Source organism: Syngnathoides biaculeatus, chromosome 3, assembly GCF_019802595.1.
Source record: "Syngnathoides biaculeatus isolate LvHL_M chromosome 3, ASM1980259v1, whole genome shotgun sequence".
NCBI classification, from domain to species: domain Eukaryota; kingdom Metazoa; phylum Chordata; class Actinopteri; order Syngnathiformes; family Syngnathidae; genus Syngnathoides; species Syngnathoides biaculeatus.
Window position 1 is genome coordinate 29,052,377 of NC_084642.1, and position 10,893 is coordinate 29,063,269.

General features: G+C 39.1%; 1 long non-coding RNA gene across 2 annotated transcripts; it reads right to left on the reverse strand.

The window, feature by feature from the left end:
• Positions 1 to 3,779: 3,779 nt before the first annotated feature.
• LOC133497942 (uncharacterized) lies at positions 3,780 to 9,197 on the reverse strand. 2 transcript variants are annotated; one of them, XR_009794151.1, is made up of 5 exons: positions 9,106 to 9,193; positions 7,716 to 7,747; positions 7,526 to 7,614; positions 7,046 to 7,108; positions 3,780 to 6,515 (listed from the first exon to the last, which is right to left on the reverse strand). It is a non-coding gene; the product is annotated as an uncharacterized LOC133497942 (long non-coding RNA). The 2 variants fall into 2 exon arrangements; XR_009794150.1 differs by lacking the exon at positions 7,716 to 7,747 and having other exon boundaries at positions 3,781 to 6,515; positions 9,106 to 9,197.
• Positions 9,198 to 10,893: the final 1,696 nt, after the last annotated feature.

Genomic DNA, 10,893 nt, shown 5'->3' on the forward strand with positions numbered 1-10,893 from the left:
ACCATGGCGGTTTGGTGTCTCGCTTTCTTAAAAAAACAGAAATGTATTTCCAGTGTAAGTGTAAGTGAAAGCTCCCACGCATTTTGATTGGCTTTAATATGAGATGTTGTCACCATGTGGAACGACAATTCAAATCGTATATGATGGCAAAAAAAGCAGTGGCAGTTTTATCCAACACTAAGGAAAATGTTGAGAAACCGCGCACACTACCTAACAGCCATTCTCCTGTGGCACTCGGTGTTTGACGGCCTTTACCCGAAAATCAGTAAGAACGGTAAAGTGACCTATGTTTTCCAAGCTCAGCCATGTTGACATCTCAGCTCAGACATGATAGTCTCTTGAGAGAGAGATCTGACCCAATGTTCCCTCTAAACTGGGCACCTGCGCAATTGCGCACTTGTAGCGAACACTCGGTGCACATGAAAACTGATCCAGCGCACTGGACCACAGCCTGACTTTTTTCTTTTCTTTTTTTTTTTTTTTTTAACATGGCAGCACGCTACCTCTAACAAGCTGCTCCTCTGCCACACCATGCCACAGATTCTACTTCCTTATTTACTTGACACTGCCCACCTCCCACTCTTAAAGGGGTACACTCATAACTACAAACACTGCCCGCCACCGGTGCTTTAGTTAGAAACACATTCTGGGCAATGACGAGTTCGACATGCTGCTTATGTTTACTCTCGATAATAATGGCAAAAGTATATGAATAATAATAATAATAATAATATTAATGAAGAAAAAGTGGTGAAATTGGATGGGATTTTCTCTTTTTTGAGTAAAAAAGGTCTGGTCTGAAGCCAAAGTAGAAAGTACAGGATGTGATGATGTATAATGTTAAAATTCCATTTGGGCACAGCCTGATAGAGGATGAAAGCACAGACAATAAAGTGCACAAAAAGCTCATAACATTAATCCTAAAACTGTTTGGTAGCATCACTCAGGTTTCAACATGCATTGCTAAAGATATTCTGCAAGCAATAATTCAGTTTTACACCAAGAAAAACAGACGATTTCATTGTGGGTTAAAAACAAATAAATGAAACAAAGTTTGAGGTGACATTTCAGATTTACAGTTCATAGTTGGCTTGGTGTGGTTAGCAATGTATTTTTTTGTTTGTTGACATTTTCATTGCAAGCTTGCAAAAACACAAATAAAATTAAAATTTTCTGATGGTAATGTAAATGCTGTAATCTGAATCTTTTAATGATGCATGTAACTTCAATGGATAACACCGATCTGACCACAGTGCATCCACCTGATGTTGGTCAAAGTGGTCAAAGGGAGCGCACACGGGCTTAGCGTGTTTGCTCAGCCATGTCAAAATTTAGAGGGAACTTTTTTATATGACCAATTCTTTCTTTTTGACCTTTGTAGCTAACCAGAATTAATTAATCCAGCCAAGAAGCTAGTCTCCACTAGTGAGACACTGGATGTGTCTCTGTGAGCCATTGTGTGCACAGTGGACGTTTGCAAATGTGTGACAGGCCATCGGTCACACCTATCTATACACTCTCTCACTGGCTATGCTTGTCCTGCTGTGTTTTAAAGTAATAAATAAAATTTAATTTGAGGCATTAAATGGGGGCACGGTGGAGCAGATGGAAAGCGTTGGCCTCACAGTTCTGAGGTCCCAAGTTCAATCCCGGACCAATCTGTGTGGCATTTGTATGTTCTCCCCGTGCCTGTATGGGTTTTCTCTGGGCACTCCGGTTTCCTCCCACATCCCAAAAACATGCATTCATTGGCGACTGTAAATTCCCCCTAGATGTGATTGTGAGTCTGGCTGTTTGTCTCAATGTGCCCTGCGAATGGCGGGCAACCAGTTCAGGGTGTACGCCACTTCCTGCCCGTTAACAGCTGGAGATGCTCCAGCACTCCCTGCGACCCTCGTGAGGATAAGTGGCAAATAAAATGGATGGATGCATTAGATGGGCCAGAGAGAGATTATTTTTCCCAAAAATATTTTAATAATATTCTACTTTCAGGTCACAGAAACCATTTTTGCGTATACTGTATGACAAAACGTCCATCCATCCATCCCTTTTCTGAGCTGCTTATCCTCACAATGGTCCCAGGAGCACTGGAGCCAATCCTAGCTGTCATCGTGTAGGAGGAGAGATCAACCCCTAACAGGTTGCCAGTCAATCGCAGGGCACAAAAAGACAGACAACCGTCACACTCACAATTACACCTAGGGGCAATTTAGCATCTCCAATTAATGTTTGTTTTTGAGATGTGGAAGGAAACCAGAGTGCCTGAAGAAAACCTTCGCAGCAGGGACAGGACATGCAAACATTTCATATATTAGTCACTCCGTTTATAGGTTCAGTTTATAAAAAGGAATGTGACCTGATGGATGAATGGATGGATGATCTGATATATTTTCACATGACCACCTACTATAACTTAAGCTCATAAACTATATGGCTGGACAGGAAACCTCAGAGTACTTTTTGCACAGAGGTGTCAATGAAGGCTGAGGAATTCTCACCTTAGGAAATCTGACACCTCAGATATTGAAGCAGACAACCGGGAAGATCCAAATGTGTGTTATCACTCCTGGATTTCCCGGGGCTGATGGCTGAGCTTTCGTTGGATGACACTGTAGTGTGCTATTAGTTAGTAAAACACTGTGGGAACTTTATTTTATACAAACAAGTTATAGTTAGCAAAAAATGTCATTTTAGCTGTCATAAATATCGGTTCACCATCAGAACACCAGCTAAAGTATTGAATTTGGGAATTTGTTCGTGGCAATTTTATGGTAAACTATCCGTAACCTGACATTTGCATTGTTAATCAAATAATGGCTCCAAGTACATAGGCGGACATGAAGCATTGAACATAAACTTTAAATGGAAGTTTAATGAGTAAAACTGGGACAAGTCATATTGAAAAAGGCTGAATGAAAGTTAGACCAGTGAAATCACAGAAGTTAAGAAAACATTTTTCATGACATTGTACTGCAATATGTTTCATTTGTTTTTTATTGTTTGAAGTATGTAGCATAGTGAGACTTTGTTCAATTTGCATGCGATAGTAAACCAGTTGAAAGAATGTTTCCAAGTCCCAGATCATGTAAGGATTACAGAGAAGCCAGTCAGTTTGTATGCACCTAAACCTACTGCAATAATTATTTTAAAATACATGCCAACACTTTAATCTTACCATATTCAACATTTCAATGGTTGAAAAGCAGTGATGGTTTTGCATTACTTCTATTTAATCTCTTTCTGACTTTATGTAGATGAAGCGCTTGAAAAAATTCTTTATAGTGACACTCTGACACATCTTTGAGCAAGCAGACTACTATCAAGATTGATTTGAAGGGGTTAGATTCTCAGCATTTCTTTCTATATCAAAAATGTTTGTGCTATAGTGTAACTAAAAAAAAACTTCTTGTTTGTTTGATGTGAGTATGATGTTCATCTATGAAAATAACGCTCTCCCCATCAAGTGATGATTGGAAAAAAGTAAGTGTCCACCTTACAATTGACTGTCCAGGGTGCACCCACTTCTTGTTGAAAGTCAGCTGGGACAGGTTTGAGGCTTCCAACCCCATGACCGCACACAAGTCCAACTGATAAGAGATGGATCCATGGTTCCATTTTCTTGAAGAAGTAGTTTCTTGAAGCCCTCCAAATGCTCTAATGGATATTAACATTCTTTTAGAGCGCTACAAAGTTTGCCACATTTCAGTGGAGGAAGAAAGTGCGGAAAACGGCAAGTGTGACTATATCAGGGTGCAAATGAGAGGGTTATTGAGCAGTCCTTTATCATCTTTAATCCCTCCTTGACTGTTAAATGTGCACCCACTGACAAGTGGTTTCTCTGTTCCTGCAATAATGAGATTTCATGTGTCTCCATTTTCAACTAAATCAGCTTTGGTCAAGCCAGCAGCATTATCTAAAGAAACCTCAAGTACAGTAAAGTTGCCCAATGTGTGCATCATTCCAATGGGATATTTATTCAAACACAAAAAAAACCATCAGTTTAGCTGCATGACATTTGCTTAACGGGAACAACATTGTTCATTTTTTTTTTCCATCTTTTAAAAAAAATATATGAGATTGTTGAATCTTTGTTTCACTTGTGCATTTGAGTAACTTCAATTCATCTAGCATGTGCCTGTGGAGAAACCATATTGATCACATTTTATAGCTCTCCCTTGATTGTTGTTTGGCCTGTTGGGTTTTTTCATCTGTTCATCGAATATTATGTATCTAAACCGTGAACCCTTTTCTTCCATACAATCTGAGCTCAAGAAAATGTCCATGTCCATTGTTGTTGCAAGAAGAAAATTATCAAATTAAAATCATGCGTTGTTTTTCCAATAGAAATATCCATCCATTTTCTAAGCTTATCCTCACAAGGGTCCCAGCTGTCAACGGGCAGGAGGCGGAGTAAACACTGAACTTGTTGCCAGCCAATTGCAGGGTACATAGAGCCACTCACAATCAGACCTAGGGGCAAATTGGAGTGTCCAATTAATGTATGTTTTTGGGATGTGGGAGGAAACTGGAGTGCCCAAAGAAAATCCACACAGGCATGGGGAGAACATGCAAACTCCACACAGACGGGGATTGAACCCGGGACCTAAGAACTATGAGGCCAACACTTTCCAGCTGCTTCACCGTGCAGCCCTAACAGAAATATTTCAAACAAAAATAAGAACACTAAAAACATCAACTTCTTATTTTGTTGCACAACCTTTTCTGGAAATAAATTATTTCAATTCAACTCTGACTTAAAATGTGACTTTTTCACCTCTCAACAAATATTTTGCCCCACTCCTTGTGGGCACCACACCCTCGTTGTGCCAGGAAGCTTGAGGAGATCCTCAAAGTATTCAACTACATGCTCAGTCAAACCCAAAAGACATTTACCCACAATATATATTGTGTGGACGGTGCACTCCTTGCCTCTTTTGAGGTGTGAAAAAGTTGATCAAAACTCTTCAAGGCTATTCAAAAGTTTCAAATAACTTGACTCCTCCCAAGCCAACAGTTTTTGCTTGGTGGTCTGGCCTGGGCAGTATCCATCATCTGCATCAGGAGTATTTTAAATCAATATGATGTTGACAGACACATAATGATAACTTACATGGTTGAACTGACAACATTTTCATTTTTTTTACTCTGACACGGAATATTGAAATTAAAAGCGCAAAAATGAAAAAGAAAACGTCAATAACCAAACAATTGAAAGGGAAGCAATCTTTTTTCCCAAACTTGTGCCCATTACAGCGAGAATTATAAATAGTAACTCACTAAGGCTTTGGTTTACTACAAAATGACCTTGCAGATTTGAGAGGTAAAAAAATATATATATTTTCAGCAGAAAAGAAACACTTTATAAAGGTGTCAGGTGCATGGACTTCCACTGATAAAAATTGGAGCTTTGAAGGCTTCCTTTTAAAAGATTTTCTTGGTGTTCATATCCTGAAAAAGGGCCTTCTTTTCCTTCAGAGAAAGAAGAGAGCCGGTCCCCCACTACCCACCACCCCCGACTATCATCAGCACCGTCTCTGGACAGGAGCTGTAGAAAGTCCTGTCCACCAGCTTCAAATCCATACATTGCATAGTGTAAACAGCTGAAAAGAATAATTGAAGTCCCCCAAGCTCCAATCCAGGACATCAATACATGCCTACCGTATTGTAAACAGCCCCCCCCATCCCATACATACTCGCCTTGCCCCCAATCAGACACCAGCCTTTGCAAAACCAACATCTGCACTGCAAGTTTTTGGAACAATTTCTTCAATGAATACATCAAAGCTCTGACAACAATTGCCTTGCATCAACATCATAAATGACTCCCACTTGAGAAAAGAATATCTGTACTGTCACTGAAGCGAATGTACATTGGACCTTTTTACACACTCTGGAACAATAACATTGCATTGTCACTTTACTGTCATCCTGTTAGTTAGATCTTGCCTAAACAATGTGCTGCATTAACTAATAGGATTTTCTTCTATGGAGGGTATTGATTGTATTTTAAAAAGATAAAATGTTGCATTAATAATGCTTTCTGTATGATTTGAATATTTATTATCACTTTGGTCTCTATGAAATTACATTTTGCTCTGCTGTTCCACTCTGTTGTGGAAGAGAGACAAAGCTTTATTGGGATTCGGAACGTTTTGAAATGTTTAAATGCTGCTGTGTGACTTTTGTGTTCTTCTGTTAAACTTACCCTTCAGTTGGTTGTTGTTACCGTTTTATGATTTATTTTCCCTTACACAAATTTCTTGGTTTATTTTTGGTGAACTAAAGTCATAGTGTTTGACTCAGAATTCTTGTCATAGGCCCAAGTTCGTATTGAGTTTGGAAATACTCTTGCTTCTCCTCCAGTTGTTTTCCAAAGATGTTGTCCTGTTTTTATTTTCCATCCATCCGTTTTCTGCACCGCTTGTCCTCTCTGGAGTTATGGGCAAGCTGAAAGCTATCTCAAGTGACTCTGGGCGAGAGGTGCATACACCTCAAACTGGTTGCCAGCCAATCACCTGCCACATATAAACAATTTATCATGTTAATTTTTATATTCTAGTCTGGTGAAACATCCAATCTTTGGTTTAAAAAGAAATGGAGTACATGTACTAGCTTTTATAGTATTTCTCGATCGATAAAACACAAAACCATATTATCTGAATCAAATCCTCAGTGCCCACAACTTTCTTGATCCCTCTTTTGGGATAACTCTAAGCACTATTGACCCAGTTAGTCACAGCTTTCTACCATATTTTCACCAACTAAAACACATTTTGCAATTGGATGCACTTGTGTTGCATAATAGGAAGCACAGGTGAAAGTAAAATGAAATTAAAATTGAAAGCAATATTGTATCAATATAACAGAACTTTTCAACCTTTCACCACATTTCAAGCTTCAAATATTTTTTGTCAAGAATCAACAACCAGTGGGACACAATTGTGAAGTGGAACGAAATATATTGGATATTTTACACTTTTTAACAAGTAAAAAACTGAAAAGTCAATATTTTTCGGCCCTTTTACTTTCAGTGGAACAAACTCACCAGAAGTTCAGTGAGGATCTCTGAATGATCCAATGTTGACTGATGATGATAAATAGAATCCACCTGTAATATTTGAAATGAGGCAACACCAGCAAATTTTAATTTTATGAACAAGTGAACAGGGAAAAAAGGTGGTGCTATTGCTATTATTTTCAAGTCATTATTTCAGTGGAAAGAAATTATTCTGGGTGATTTTAGCTCTTTTGAATATCTGTGGTTTTTAGTTAAAGGTGACTCAAAGGTTATCGTTTTGATAATTTATAGATTTCAAAGATACAATAGAAAATAGAGGATTTTTCAGAACTGGTGTCAGTTATTTGTACTGAGTACAATTATTTTATCATAACAGGAGACATAAACATTATTGTTGACAATAACGTGGAAAAAAATTCCAAAGAACATAACAGTCCAACTCAGTTAGTCAAGGCGCGACAGCAACACTTTTCTGAAATAATCAGTAAGAACCTCAACTATACTCACACTCTGTTTGCTGTGGTTGACAAGCTCACACCCCCCTCAAATCAAATAGCTCCAGAACTTGTAACAGCCGATAAACACAATGAGTTTGCCTATTTTAGTGAAAAAATACAATCCATCAGGTCAAATGTCAGCACAAATCAGAAAAATCATTAAGATTCTACATCTGAAGGCATCCAGGGAAAACTATTACCTTGTCAGAATTTGATATGGTTGACCAAAAACCTGGAGAGAAAATGGTGCAGCAATTGGAACCATCAAGGGGCTGTCTCGACTCAATACCCTCTGACAAGTTCAAAACTATTGTGAAGTCAGTGCTAGCTAATTTGCATCAGATAACCAGTTGCTCACTTCAGTCTGGCAAGTTTCCTAAAGCTCTTAAAGTACCTTGTGTTAAGCCTCTTCTAAAAAAAAAACAGCACTGGATGTTTCCGTGTAACCAACCTACAGACCCATTTCAAATCTTCCTGTAGTGGCAAAGATTGTTGATAAAGTAGTATGTAATAAACGCAACAAACGCTGGAATTTAAATGGACTTTTTGAGAAATCACAATCAGGTTTCCGAACTCATCACAGTAAAGAATCGGTTCTCATCAAAGTGCTAAATGATGTAAGGTTGAATACTGATTCACGAAAGGTGTCAATTTTGGTCTTGTTAGATCTCAGATCTCTGGCTTTTGATACAGTATCATAATATACTGCTGAACCGGTTGGAAATGTGGGTAGGACTAAATGAAATGGTCCTTAAAGGGTTAAGGTACTACCTGGAGGAAAGGAGCTGCTTTATAACCATTGGAAGTGGCAAATCTTAACAAATGGCAATGACCTATGGAGTCCCTCAAGGGTCAGTTCTTGGACCCCTCCAGTTCAGCCTGTTTATCCTATCTTTGGGTCAAATTTTCCAGAACTTTTGTTTTGACTATCATAGCTATGTAGAAGACATGTAGCATATGCTCCAGATGACAGTTCAAATGAGGTGTGCCAGATAAATAACTGGATCGCCTAACATTTTTTCTTCAACTCAACCACAACAAAAATGATTGTTTTTGGCAATAAAGGAAAGGATTGTTGTTAGCAAATACCTGGACTCACTATCTTTAAAAAGCAAAGACCAAGTCCGAAACCTTGGTGTTCTGATAGATTCCAACCTGACTTTCAACAGTCATATCAAATCAATCATAAAAACTGCCCTTTACCATGTGAAGAACATATCTAGAGTAAAGGCTTGTATACGTTAAACAGATCAGGAAAAGCTCATCCATTGTTTTATCTCAAGTACACTTTACTACTGTATAGGTCTTCCGACTGGACTCCCCAAATAGAGCATTAAACACCTGCAGCTCATTCAGAATGCTGCATCTTGGGTTCTGACCAGACCAAGGAGGTCAGAGCATATAACTCAAATTTTAGTCCTTATACTGGCTTCCAATCAGCTTTAGTGTCATGAGTGGGGCACAAGGGTGGACCCAAATGCACGACTCAAGAGACAAGCAGACAGTGCAGAGGAAACCTTTATTCGGTCCAAGGTCTGGGATCAGGCAGACAGTCCAAAAAAATCAGAAGTAATAGTACGGCAGGCTTACGAGGGTGGTCAGAGGAGAGGCGTGGGTCGGTACACGCAGAGCAGAACTCAGGCAAACAGGAGTGCGGGAACGAGGCATCAAGGACGACGATCTGGCGGAGGACAAGTCGTCCCCCGGGTCCAATATATACTGGGAGGCATCTGCTGGGACAAGGTGCAGGTGTGCGCTGACTAATTGGCTAGCTACGCCCAGCCTGGGCAGGAACCCAGAATGCTCTCGGAATACAAACCCATTAGAGCTCTGAGATCAACAGACTCTAGTCATACAGTCATACAGCCCTAAGTGTGAATGTTTTTAAATTCCACTTTTAATGATATTTCTTGCACTGTACGCTGTTTAAATTGTAATTTTACTTTTCAATTTTTAATATACATATTTTGTTGTCATTTTTATCTTTTTTTTTCCATGTTTGAACTGTTTTGTTTCTTTGTATTCAAATCCTTTTAATCATGTAAAGCACATTGAGTTATAAGTGCACCATATAAATAAATTTGGTCTGCTTTGCCTTGCTTCATCTTCAGACACATCCTCCTCCATTTCACTCTCACGATCAAAGATGATCATCTTTTTGCTGTTGGTCTCCCTGGCAGAGTATAAATTTGGTAGGACTCCCATGCAGAGATTTTTTTTATGTTTTGTGCTCCCCTGTTGAGTGTCCACAGAATGTGGGTGGAGAACATCAATGGTTCCTGTCAAAAGTCATAACACCTGCACAGATCCGTGTGTGTGAGAGAGAAAGAGATTAGGCTGAAATGTGTCTCAGAATTGCAAGGAACGAAAGAGTCTGACATTTCTGATACCCGTTTATCTCCAGTTTGACTACTGGGTCAAAAAGACCCAAAGAGTATCGATGTGATATAAACATGCAGGGGATGGTTGCAAATATGAGAGATGAACTCTTTTCATTTTATGTGGAGTACACTAATTAAGGCAAGCAAGAGATGTTTCATACTGAACAAAAATGCTTTTAACTATTTTTCCTAGCTCTTCAGACTTTAAAATGAGTCATTTTAACCCGTACCATAAGAGGAGGGTAAATTTCCGCTATTGATAGAGACAATCTGAGAGACAGAAGCAAAGTATGGCTTTTCTCAGTGGCTAAAACATATTTTCTGAAACCTTCAGCCATTTTCCCAATACCTCAAAGGAAAATACAAACATTCAAGCTAAATTCACTAAACCGCTGACTCCCTATGTCAAACCAAAATACTGCTTCAGATATTTCATTTTTGAAATATTTTGGGAAAAATTTGCGCATAATTTTTGAGAAATTACAGTTATATAATAATAATAAAACAGGAACAACAAAGAATACAAAAGTCAAAACTTTATTTTAGGAAAGTAGTCTTGTGACTCGGAGTCACTGATGGTGTAGTGGTACACACATCTGCCTTTGGTGCAGGCAGCGGGGGATCTATTCCCACACAGTGATGGTGTTGATATCTGCCCTGCGACTGGCTTGCGAACAGTTCTGGGTGTAGTCTACCTTCACCCGCAGTTAGCTGGGATAGGCTACAGCTCTCTCCCCGGATAAATACAGAGGGATTGCATCAGGAAGGGCATCCGACATGAAAACTGTGCCAAAAATAAAAATGAACGTTCATCTGAGATGACACCCGACAAGCCGAAAGAAATACATACATATAGTCTTGTGATTGTGAGATGGCACACTGCCCAGGCAAAGGAATCAAGAGTCTAGATTTGGCATGTTGAGGAAAGGTGACCAGCTATCTACGTACATACTGTATGTAATTGATTTTTTTTTTGTTCTGAATATTGTAAGATGAG